This window comes from Schistocerca gregaria, unplaced genomic scaffold (genome assembly GCF_023897955.1).
Source record: "Schistocerca gregaria isolate iqSchGreg1 unplaced genomic scaffold, iqSchGreg1.2 ptg000361l, whole genome shotgun sequence".
NCBI lineage: Eukaryota > Metazoa > Arthropoda > Insecta > Orthoptera > Acrididae > Schistocerca > Schistocerca gregaria.
In genome coordinates, this window is record NW_026061818.1 from 640350 (window position 1) to 651332 (window position 10983).

The 10983-nt window shown below is 44.1% G+C and overlaps 1 non-coding gene across 1 annotated transcript; it reads left to right on the forward strand.

The window, feature by feature from the left end:
* Positions 1 to 10377: 10377 nt before the first annotated feature.
* Positions 10378 to 10449, forward strand: Trnai-aau (transfer RNA isoleucine (anticodon AAU)). The gene has a single exon. It is a non-coding gene; the product is annotated as a tRNA-Ile (tRNA).
* Positions 10450 to 10983: the final 534 nt, after the last annotated feature.

The window sequence follows — 10983 nt, forward strand, 5'->3', positions numbered from 1 at the left end:
AAAGTGTGTGGTCTTGTTTCACAGTCTATATTTGGTCGGTCTCGTCAGAGGTTGAATGTAACGAATGGGTGGGAAAGAGCAAGGGGCAGCGGCTGTGTAGAACGAAAACACAAATCCTCAGGGGTTTGAGCGTTTCGAGATGAGTCGTATACATGTAAATGTTGGTCGTCAGTGACCGTGTGGCCTAATGGATAAGGCGTCGGACTTCGGATCTGAAGATTACAGGTTCGAATGCTGTCACGCATGTGTTTTTCCAGTTCTGAAAAAGAAACATAACGTTTTAATGTAGCAATTGAGCAGTACGAAACCGTCTGAATGTTGCTGTTGACCATTTTTTGCTTGGAGATGCTCTTGAGCTTGAAACACACACAACAAGACCGGTGTTAACTAGCGAAATGGTCGGCAGAGTGCCGACACAGCGAGTTTTGACTATCACTTGCACATCTAAAACAACGTCGGAAAGTAACTCGTTCGGCTTTTGAGTCACATAAAGTATGTGCGTTAATTTTGACGCCACTAGCTGTGCATGTTGTCATGCAATTTCTTTACCTCTCAGAAATGATTATGACATAAAAGTGAAGTACGTGACGAGTGTGACGTTAGGAAAACATTAGGCATCATGGAGAGATTCTGTATGGGACCACCCAACACAAACGAGTACTGTGTGACGTGCTACCCGGCAGGTTTTCACCGAGGTAGCCGGCTAGCTCAGTCGGTAGAGCGTCAGACTCTTAATCCCAGGGTCGTGGGTTCGAGCCAGACGCTGGGCGGAACGGAATTTTGTTCCGCTGCAGGTGTAAATTACCGTTTTTCTGATTAACGAGATTTAATGGAAATAGCAACTTTAAACTTTGCCTACGTCTCTGTCAGTCGCAAGGAATCTGTATTTGAAGGTGAAGGTGATTTTGTAGACATGTGTGAAAGACATGTTCTGAAATGCAAGTGTTGTTGTTTGGAGAGCACATCGGTTACGTGTCAGATGTGTAGCCAAGCAGTAATTTGTCGCCATAGCTGCAAATATTAGCCGGTAATATGAAGTGTTGTCAGCTAAAGTCTGATGATGCAGACGACCGTAAGGACGAAGTACCCAAGAGTACCGCTAGGCCGCGCCTCTTTAGCTCAGTGGTAGAGCACTGGTCTAATAAACCAGCGGTCGTAAGTTCCATCCTCACAGGAGAAAGATGAATTTTGGAATTCAGTTGCGCGTCGTGGCCGTATAGCAAACAGTACCTGTGATGACGAACAATTAGCGACAGGCGTTTTTTTAAGAATTACTTTCAGATGCGATTAAGGCGAATGGCGCAGATAAAGCATTTGCCAAAGCGGTACAGCATAAGGTGGGACGAGGCAGTCTGAATTACATTTTATAGATGTATTTCTCACATATCTCAGAGCCTCTCGCGATATTCGTCGTCGTCGTCGTCGTCGCCGCCGCCGCCGCTTCTGCAGAAGTAGCAAATGGCAATCGTAGCAAATGCGGCGAGGGTCGCCCTGCCTTCGATTCCGAATGCACAAAGTGTGTGGTCTTGTTTCTCAGTCTATATTTGGTCGGTCTCGTCAGAGGTTGAATGTAACGAATGGGTGGGAAAGAGCAAGGGGCAGCGGCTGTGTAGAACGAAAACACAAATCCTCAGGGGTGTGAGCGTTTCGAGATGAGTCGTATACATGTAAATGTTGGTCGTCAGTGACCGTGTGGCCTAATGGATAAGGCGTCGGACTTCGGATCTGAAGATTACAGGTTCGAATGCTGTCACGCTTGTGTTTTTCCAGTTCTGAAAAAGAAACATAACGTTTTAATGTAGCAATTGAGCAGTACGAAACCGTCTGAATGTTGCTGTTGACCATTTTTTGCTTGGAGATGCTCTTGAGCTTGAAACACACACAACAAGACCGGTGTTAACTAGCGAAATGGTCGGCAGAGTGCCGACACAGCGAGTTTTGACTATCACTTGCACATCTAAAACAACGTCGGAAAGTAACTCGTTCGGCTTTTGAGTCACATAAAGTATGTGCGTTAATTTTGACGCCACTAGCTGTGCATGTTGTCATGCAATTTCTTTACCTCTCAGAAATGATTATGACATAAAAGTGAAGTACGTGACGAGTGTGACGTTAGGAAAACATTAGGCATCATGGAGAGATTCTGTATGGGACCACCCAACACAAACGAGTACTGTGTGACGTGCTACCCGGCAGGTATTCACCGAGGTAGCCGGCTAGCTCAGTCGGTAGAGCGTCGGACTCTTAATCCCAGGGTCGTGGGTTCGAGCCAGACGCTGGGCGGAACGGAATTTTTGTTCCGCTGCAGGTGTAAATTACCGTTTTTTTTCTGATTAACGAGATTTAATGGAAATAGCAACTTTAAACTTTGCCTACGTCTCTGTCAGTCGCAAGGAAGCTGTATTTGAAGGTGAAGGTGATTTTGTAGACATGTGTGAAAGACATGTTCTGAAATGCAAGTGTTGTTGTTTGGAGAGCACATCGGTTACGTGTCAGATGTGTAGCCAAGCAGTAATTTGTCGCCATAGCTGCAAATATTAGCCGGTAATATGAAGTGTTGTCAGCTAAAGTCTGATGATGCAGACGACCGTAAGGACGAAGTACCCAAGAGTACCGCTAGGCCGCGCCTCTTTAGCTCAGTGGTAGAGCACTGGTCTAATAAACCAGGTGTCGTAAGTTCCATCCTCACAGGAGAAAGATGAATTTTGGAAATCAGTTGCGCGTCGTGGCCGTATAGCAAACAGTACCTGTGATGACGAACAATTAGCGACAGGCGTTTTTTTAAGAATTACTTTCAGATGCGATTAAGGCGAATGGCGCAGATAAAGCATTTGCCAAAGCGGTACAGCATAAGGTGGGACGAGGCAGTCTGAATTACATTTTATAGATGTATTTCTCACATATCTCAGAGCCTCTCGCGATATTCGTCGTCGTCGTCGTCGTCGTCGTCGCCGCCGCCGCTTCTGCAGAAGTAGCAAATGGCAATCGTAGCAAATGCGGCGAGGGTCGCCCTGCCTTCGATTCCGAATGCACAAAGTGTGTGGTCTTGTTTCTCAGTCTATATTTGGTCGGTCTCGTCAGAGGTTGAATGTAACGAATGGGTGGGAAAGAGCAAGGGGCAGCGGCTGTGTAGAACGAAAACACAAATCCTCAGGGGTGTGAGCGTTTCGAGATGAGTCGTATACATGTAAATGTTGGTCGTCAGTGACCGTGTGGCCTAATGGAGTCAGTGACCGTGTGGCCTTATGGATAAGGCGTCGGACTTCGGATCTGAAGATTACAGGTTCGAATGCTGTCACGCTTGTGTTTTTCATTCTGGCTTTAGCCGTCGCCGCGGTCGGACGTGCTTGTTGTTTACTCCGCGTACGTTAGCGCTATCGCCGGTGTTTTGGTGTTTTCGTGAAGTTAGCTGTACATTTTCGCTGTTATTTTTTGAGTGGTGTCTCTCATAAGTGTTTTTATAGTGCTTTCGTCCGTTCCACGTCTCGTGCTTCGCCGCAATTTCGGTTGTTGCCGGAATTTCGTCGGAACCGACGACCATGTCTGACACCGTCAGGAAGAATACTTTAGTCTTCTCGTTCGAGAAAGAAACACGGCCGGTCCAACCCACTGCGCTGGAAATCCACGATTGGCTGACTGAGGTAATCGGTATAAATTCTGACTCTGTTCATACCACGCAATTAGATGCTGAAAAATACTGTGTTTTTGTTAAATTTCTGAACTCAGTGACAGTCGATAAGTTGCTTGCAAAATGGGGTAATTCCGTCGAATTTGTTCACCGAGACGGTTCAAAAAGTAATGTCTCTGTACGAAAAGCTGATATCATGTACACCAATGTCAGGATTTTGAATGTTCCAATTGAAATTGATAATCAGTTGATCAAGGACGCTCTATCTAAATATGGCGAAGTTAAATCTATCTATAACGAAAGATGGTCGAAGCTTTACAAGATACAGTGTTTTAATGGCATTAGATCCGTTGAAATGGAGGTGAAAGCCAACATTCCGTCCCATATATCCGTTGCAGGCCATAAAGCACATGTTGTGTATTCTGGTCAGGAGCGCACGTGCAATATTTGCAATGAGACAGGTCATTTCCGACAAGATTGTCCGCGCCGTGTTTTTGTTCTTCGGAACAATCTAACACAGCGTCAAAAACTGACCCTCAGCGATGTCTTACCAAATAGCACTTCCCTTCTTTCGGTTAACGACAGTGGTGCATGTACTTCTGCAGTGCCCGCCATAACTACTACGGAGTTCCCTCCCCTGAGCGTCATTACATCACACCCTTCTGTTCCCGATTGCGATCTCCCGAATAAGAAGCGACCGTTGGAAACGACCGATGACGGCTCGGACGGCGAGTCCGCCCGTAATTCGCCTTCCACCCGCAAGCAGAAGCAATGTAATGCGGATGTGCTCGAGGAAACAAACAGTACATGTATTGACGTGCCGACAGCCGCTGAGGCAACCCGGCCGCTGTCGGCGGCTGAACAGGTACAAACGGTCCACGGAGGGGACGCAGTAACGATTGTCGCGGAGACGGATGAGGCGCACTCCGAAGCACAGGAGGTGACGGAGCGGAACCCAACTCAAGAACTTACAGACCCACAAACCGCCGACTCAGTCAGTGCTCTGGAGCTAGTGACGGAAGAACAAGGAAATGGCACTCGTAAAAAGGACGCTGTTGAGGCAGCTTCGGTCACAACGGTGGTAAAGATAGACAATCCGACTGACGGCGCGTTGAACCAAGATGTCCGAAGACGCCGACTCAAACCGCAACCTACTCTCAAAGCTTCCCGTAACCAAAGCAAACAACAACCAGCACAAGAGGAAGCGACGGCCAAGAACGTCTTGTATGAAATCATCACGGAAAGACCTAAGGAGGTACCTTCAGGTGACATTAGTGATGCAAAGCCCCTCGGTAAAACTAAAACCCGAGATGTTCGGAATCCTACACCAAAATGAGGCTGTAAGATGAAAAAAAAAAAGGATTTTGTTGAACCAGTTTCATTTCTAATTGTACTACTGTCTTAGTCATATTTCAGAGGAACCAGATGAAGTGTTTACCGAGCTTCAAATACTGACTATTCTTTTAGATGTTTGTTTAAGCGGAGTCGTTTCTCCCTTCTAGAAGCTGCACATCTCTTTTCTTTTTTTTTTATTAATATTTTGTTATCTTTTTAATCACTTATTTACTTTTTATGCAAACTAAATGTCCCAGGCATATACAATTACGACTATCAATATTAACAGGATTACATCCGTGACTAAAGTTACAGCGCTCAAGGATTATTTATATGAGTCAGGGACTGACATTGCTTTCCTACAGGAAGTAGTGCTGACTAATCTTACAGTGCCTGGATATTTGGCGATCTTAAATGTCTCACTTGACACCAACGTCGGTACAGCAATTTTAGTCAGGGAGGGGATTCCTGTCTCGGATATCGAGAGGTTGGACTCCGGCAGAGCGATAGGTATAAAAGTCTTTGGTTCTACCCTTATCAATCTGTATGCCCCTTCTGGCACATCCAATAGAATGGAAAGAGCACAGTTCTATAAAGAAGAAATCATTTATTTATTACGGAAAAACCCAAAAGATCTTATAATAGGCGGTGATTTTAATTGTGTGATAAATAAGAAAGACCAGGTTCCGAATTTTAATAACTGCACTGAACTGAAGCGTTTCGTCACTGTTTTACAGCTTAAAGATGCTTGGGAAATAATGTATCCCACATTTGTGGCATTTACATTCCTAGGTCCTCTCTCACGTAGCAGGATCGACAGACTCTACATATCGCAAAGTCTAGTTAGCTCCTTCATTAAAGCAGAGACGATTCCAGTTTACTTTTCTGATCATAGCTCCGTGTTAGCTTCCATCAACCTTACTGCGCAACCCACTCGCCGTTTTAGAAGTTCATGGCACCTTAATACGTCACTGATGCAGGACGACGGATTAGAAGAAAGTTTGACAGAAGCGTGGGCATTGTGCCTCCGCTCTGCAGATAGACACGTCTCAGTACTAGACTGGTGGTGCAACAGGGCAAAGCCTAAACTGAGAAAAGTTCTCATCCAGTATAGTGTACAACGATCGAAAGACTTGAAAAATTCCATAGAATTTTATTATACCATGCTGCGAAATTTATATGAGCAGGCAAACACTTCCAACGTCCGTCTGGCAGATATCAAGCAAACTAAGGCCAAATTGCTCAGTCTTAAAAGACAGCAGATGGAGGGTCTGAAATTAAAATCCAAGGCTAAGACAGTCGTGGAGGATGAACATGCTTCCTTGTACCATCTACTGAAGCACGAAAGAAACAGGAGACGCACCTTCATTGATGGACTTCAGTCTGAAACTGGCGAGACACTCACGACTCAGAGAGACATCGTCAATGCAGTGCACAAATATTACGAAGACCTATACACTGCCAACCCGGTATGTGAAGAGTCCTTCGATGAGTTCCTTAGTTACATAGCTCCACAGGTCTCGGACGAGGAAAACGAAGACCTTCTCGTTGAGTGTACTAACGAAGATATCCACAGAATCATCTGCAAATCTCCTCTGAGGAAATCGCCGGGACCGGATGGTTTGCCTGTTGAATTTTATAAACGATACTGGCCACTGATTGGTGACATGTTTACCCGAATGACGAACGAGGTGCTTCAGGGAAAGCATTTACCTGCTGTTTTTAAAGAGAGCACAATAGTACTAATCCCAAAAAATGCTGCAAAAAGAAACCTCAACAACTTTCGTCCTATCTCCCTGTTAAACTCCGATTATAAAATCATCGGCAGAATTTTAAACAACAGACTCTCACAGTTGGCCAAAAAGATAGTAAGTCCATACCAGTCCTGTGTGCCTACCAAGAGCATTTTCAAAAGCATAGCTGAATATAGAGATATAATTGCAATCACTGCTGTGACCACCATAAAATGTGCTATCATGTTTATTGACTTCCAGAAAGCATTTGATCGTGTGGATCATAGATTCCTTAGTGCCACACTGAACAAAATAGGTTTTAATGAGCGAGTCGTAAGTGTGATCAGAAATGTTGCAACAGGCATCAGCGCTTGTATATCAGTTAACTGCCAGAGGACAAAGCAGATTCAGATCAGGCGCGGCGTTCCTCAAGGAAGCCCCCTTTCCATGTTCCTATTCGTGCTTTCATTAGAACCTTTCCTCCGCAGTGTTCATGCCACTCTAACTGGCATCACATTATCTGGTCACCGAACAGTCATAAACGCCTATGCCGATGATGTCGGAGTCGTCCTGCGAAATCCCGACGACATTTTGAAATTGGAAACGCTAATTAAAAAGTACTGTAGAGTCTCCGGAGCAGGTGTCAACGCAAACAAAAGCAAACTCCTAAACCTGCGGGGTTTTCAACATACCACCTTAGCCTGGGCCACAACGGTCACCCAATGCAAAGCACTAGGAATAACACTGACACCTTGTCCGTTAAAAATGGCAGCTATCAATTGGAGAAATACGTCGGGACAACTTCTTGGAACAACAAGGGAAAACCTCCACCGTAACATGAACCAAGTTCAGAGGGTGATTTTCATTAACCACTGCATTCTCTCCAGGAGTTACTTTATAGCACAGATCTTCCCACTACCGAAAATGATTGGAAAAAAGATAATGTCCACCATTGCCAGCTATCTTTGGAGAGGAGATATATTCAGAGTCGACGCAAAAACTGCGACCTTAGATCCCAGGAATGGAGGTTTGGGGTTAGTTGACATCAGAAATAAGGCGTCTGCGCTTTTTATAAAAAGGACCGCCACTATCCTTAGCGACCACGCTGATAGCATTACAACTAAATTATTTGAAGTTGTCAGGCCTGCCAGTTTACGGGCGCCGGTGAATGTGCAAAAAATAAATAACCGGCTCCAGTACGTTCGTGTATATTTTGTGGAATTAAGCTATCTCGGCGGTGTCATCATCAACTCACGACGGATCACGGCCCGCGATATTCTGTGCCATCGAAAGAAAATGGAGGGGAGAAACAAATTGGAAAGTAAATACCCACACACTGATTGGGACGCCATATGGAAAAATATTAATATGCGTGGTCTACCATCGGACGTCAAGTCCGCGTGGTATAAAACAGTGAATGAGACCGTAAGCACCAATGAAAGGTTACATGCAATCGGCGTTAGCGACACGAACCTATGTCTCAAATGTAAATTGATCGACACGTTAGTGCACAGATTCACGTGCGGTGGCAATCTACAACTCTGTAATTGGATTAGGGAACAACTGGCTTTTCTTACGAGATCTTCGGTGGAAAATTTTCCCCCTGTTACATTCCTCAGGCCTCAGACTTGCTATTTTCCAGCAGCAAAAAACAACTCGGTCCATTGGTTAATGGGACACTATGTGAATTACGTAATTAATCACCTGGGAAATGACAATTCCACTGATTTTTACATGTACTTGAAGTGTGCTTTTTATAACGCCCTGAAATATAAAGACCACAAGAAAAACTACGGCAATATGCTTAAAATTGTATTCGAGCGACTGGGCATTGGTTGACAAGCCAACGAGATAAACAAAAATCGTTTATTTAAGCGAAACGACGCTTAAACAAAAACAATTGAGGAGAAGTACAATTTTACAGTTTCATATTACAATCACTTATCCTCTGCTGGCAAAGAAGGCTATTTTGTTTATTGCACAGAAGAAGCCGAAGCCGAAAGCCAGTATCGCAGGGTTAAAGATAAATTGTTTTCTTATACATTCATTTTATGACTGAGAAGGAAGTCTCATTTGTTTCCATGGAAGGGAACATACTTTTTTATTATTATTATTAATCTCAAGAAGGAAAGGAGGCTATGGAATTAGTGCCTTAACATAAAATTCCTTCTTCACATTCCATGAAGATTTTTCTTTTACAATAAAAAAAAATAACAAACAAACAAAAATAATAATAATAACAATAAAAAAACTAAACAGAAATTAAAAAAATAATATACAGGTTCAGGGTCCACTACTTCCTACAACTTTATTATATATTACAAAGAAGTATGCTAGGTTGCCGAGAAGCAGTGGATGAGAGAAAAAAAAAAAAAAAAAAAAAGCACTAAAGCTATAACCTTCAGTCTCTATTGCCTCGGCATGACATAAATTTTTTGTTTCAAATGAAGCATCTTTTGGTTCAGGATTTCGAAGGCAAAACAGCATATATCTACGTATACAACAAGATGTAAAATTTCTTATTGAAAACTATGATAAAGACACGCCTCAGCAACAGGACTGGGTGGAGACATCGCGGCCAGGCCTCGAGATTTTGACCCCTGCCCGCTTTGCCTCCGCCTGCCTCATGCTGCTTATATATAAAAAAAAAAAAAAAAAAAAAAAAAAAAAAATTCGGATCTCCGGGAGGGGACTGCCAAGGGGGAGGTTACAAAAAAAAAAAAAAAAAAATGGTGTAATGGAAAAAAAAATAAAAAAAAAATGGATAAGGCGTCGGACTTCGGATCTGAAGATTACAGGTTCGAATGCTGTCACGCTTGTGTTTTTCCAGTTCTGAAAAAGAAACATAACGTTTTAATGTAGCAATTGAGCAGTACAAAACCGTCTGAATGTTGCTGTTGACCATTTTTTGCTTGGAGATGCTCTTGAGCTTGAAACACACACAACAAGACCGGTGTTAACTAGCGAAATGGTCGGCAGAGTGCCGACACAGCGAGTTTTGACTATCACTTGCACATCTAAAACAACGTCGGAAAGTAACTCGTTCGGCTTTTGAGTCACATAAAGTATGTGCGTTAATTTTGACGCCAATAGCTCTGCATGTTGTCATGCAATTTCTTTACCTCTCAGAAATGATTATGGCATAAAAGTGAAGTACGTGACGAGTGTGACGTTAGGAAAACATTAGGCATCATGGAGAGATTCTGTATGGGACCACCCAACACAAACGAGTACTGTGTGACGTGCTACCCGGCAGTCATTCACCGAGGTAGCCGGCTAGCTCAGTCGGTAGAGCGTCAGACTCTTAATCCCAGGGTCGTGGGTTCGTGCCAGACGCTGGGCGGAACGGAATTTTGTTCCGCTGCAGGTGTAAATTACCGTTTTTCTGATTAACGAGATTTAATGGAAATAGCAACTTTAAACTTTGCCTACGTCTCTGTCAGTCGCAAGGAAGCTGTATTTGAAGGTGAATGTGATTTTGTAGACATGTGTGAAAGACATGTTCTGAAATGCAAGTGTTGTTGTTTGGAGAGCACATCGGTTACGTGTCAGATGTGTAGTCAAGCAGTAATTTGTCGCCATAGCTGCAAATATTAGCCGGTAATATGAAGTGTTGTCAGCTAAAGTCTGATGATGCAGACGACCGTAAGGACGAAGTACCCAAGAGTACCGCTAGGCCGCGCCTCTTTAGCTCAGTGGTAGAGCACTGGTCTAATAAACCAGCGGTCGTAAGTTCAATCCTCACAGGAGAAAGATGAATTTTGGAAATCAGTTGCGCGTCGTGGCCGTATAGCAAACAGTACCTGTGATGACGAACAATTAGCGACAGGCGTTTTTTTAAGAATCATTCTCAGATGCGATTAAGGCGAATGGCGCAGATAAAGCATTTGCCAAAGCGGTACAGCATAAGGTGGGACGAGGCAGTCTGAATTACATTTTATAGATGTATTTCTCACATATCTCAGAGCCTCTCGCGATATTCGTCGTCGTCGTCGTCGTCGTCGCCGCCGCCGCCGCCGCTTCTGCAGAAGTAGCAAATGGCAATCGTAGCAAATGCGGCGAGGGACGCCCTGCCTTCGATTCCGAATGCACAAAGTGTGTGGTCTTGTTTCACAGTCTATATTTGGTCGGTCTCGTCAGAGGTTGAATGTAACGAATGGGTGGGAAAGAGCAAGGGGCAGCGGCTGTGTAGAACGAAAACACAAATCCGCAGGGGTGTGAGCGTTTCGAGATGAGTCGTATACATGTAAATGTTGGTCGTCAGTGACCGTGTGGCCTAATGGATAA